The sequence below is a fragment of the Mastomys coucha genome, chromosome X, assembly GCF_008632895.1.
Source record: "Mastomys coucha isolate ucsf_1 chromosome X, UCSF_Mcou_1, whole genome shotgun sequence".
In the NCBI taxonomy this organism is placed as follows: domain Eukaryota; kingdom Metazoa; phylum Chordata; class Mammalia; order Rodentia; family Muridae; genus Mastomys; species Mastomys coucha.
This window is the reverse complement of record NC_045030.1, coordinates 56371191-56373379: the sequence shown is the minus strand read 5'-3', so window position 1 is coordinate 56373379 and position 2189 is coordinate 56371191.

Here is a 2189-nt window from a genome sequence, read left to right as displayed (position 1 = left end):
GATCTTCCTGCCTCCTGAGTGCTAGGATGAAAGCTGTGTGCTACCACTGTTCTGTGAAAATTAGGGTTTTATTCTTGTTAAAGTTAGACACGAGAGGTGGGCCACTTGCCTAGCACATGAGAGGCACTGGGTTCCATCTCCAGCACCACAAACAAAAAGTTAGGAATTGAACTCAGGCCCTGCTCACTCCGGCCCCGCTTGCTCTGCCTTAATTCATTGTAGATGAATTCAGATGCACCAGAAAAGGGTGTCAGATCTCTTTACGGGTAGTTGTGAGCCACCATGTGGTTGCTGGAATTTGAACTCAGGACCTTTGGAAGAGCAGTCAGTGCTCTTACCCGCTGAGGAAAAAAAAAAACAGTTAGATTATAAAATAATTGTCTTGTACTTAATGCCATTTGTGTCGAGCATTTGTGAATGGGGAGATTTAAATTGGTTATGGGAAGAATTAATAATATATGTATACGACCCATATAGATGATCATTTCTCTGAGAATTGCAGTAAGTTTAGTGGACAGCTACCAAGCAGAATTACTGCCATAGGGCTCTCAAAGGTATTGGATCTTCCTAGATTGAAAAGTCAGTGTGACATAGAGATTAATTAAACCAACTAGTTAGGATAAACAGTGATTTGGAAGTTGAAGGATGGCTTTGAAACAAAGCACAGCTAAACAGGTGTAAAAGCTATGCTACAAAACTTGAGGTGAACCTAAAAGAGCAGGGTGGCTCCCACCATTAATCCCAGCACTCAGGCAGAGGCAGGTAGATCTCTGAATTTAAGGCCAGCCTAGTCTACAAAGTCCAGGACAGCCAGGGCTGTTATACAGAGAACTCTGTCCCCCCTAAAACAAACAAACATTATTATTAGCTGAAAGAATCCTTACTCCCAGGTCATAATAGTCTAGGTTTACTCTGCCCAAGAAAGCAGACCTGAGCAGTGACTTGTTGAAGGCTTGTCAAGTAACCCATCAGAGAGATCAGTCTGATAAATTTCAATTTGTAAACGGAGGGAAGCATCCAACCTGGGCAGGGAATGGAGTGTGGCTTAGGCAGGAAATATTTCCCAAAAGCAATGTCAAGGGGAATAGGCCCCAGGTAGAATGAACACAGGCAGAGAAGACCAAGGAGGGGCTTTGAAGGCAGTTGTTTCCATAAGAAGCAAGGGAAGCAATGAAGCAGATGGCTACTCTCTCAAAGAACTGCACTGAGCAGCAGGGGCTGTTAGAAAAAAAAAAGCCGGGGTTCAACTCCAAAGACAAGTATTAAAAACAAAGTAACTGTTGAATTCAGACCATTTCATATGTGTGGGGGGACAAGTAAGCTAGGGCCAGATCACAGAATTCCGTCCTGATGAGACAGAATGAGAGGCTCTTAGGTTTCAGTTCTGTAAGGTCTAACTGCCAACAGTGAACATGCCCTTTGGCCAACTGGGCCAGAGGCCAGTAGGCTATTTTTTAGGTGGGAGACAACGGTGTGATTCACGACAGGAGGAGGGACAAATAAATATAGACTAAGGTGACTCTCAGCAACAACTGAATGGACCTATTTAATAAAATTCTATGCACCATCTCAACATGATGGCTTCTAAACTTTTCTATAATTCCAAAAGTCATTTGTAAGAATATACATCAGAAAATGGTTACACAGACACTGGAGGGGGTGTCTTAGTTGGCTTGTTACCGCTGTGATAATGAACACCATATTCAAAAGCAACGTGGGAAAGAAATGGTTCACTTAACCTTATAATTTACAATCCTTTATGAAAGGAAGTCTGCAGGAGCTGATGCAGAAGCCATGGAGGAGCGCTGCTCACTGCCTTGCTCTCTACAGCTTGCTCATCCTGCTTTCTTATACGACTAAGGACCACCACCCAGCGGGGACACTATTCATAACATGCTGGGTCCTCCTACATCAATCAAGAAAATCCCCTCCATGCTAGACAATCTGATAGAGGCATTTTTTTTTTCTCAATTGAGGTTCCCTTTTGCAGATGATTCTAGTTCATGTCAAGTTGACCGTAACCAAAACAAACCTCAAGAAGAGATGGCTCACTAGTTAAGTTCACCGGCTGTTTATTCCAGAAGACCTGGGTTTGATTCCCAGCATTTACATGGTGATTCATTGGCATCTGTAACTGGAGTCCCAGGGAATCTGATGTCACAATCTGTCTTCTGCAGGTACCAGGCTGG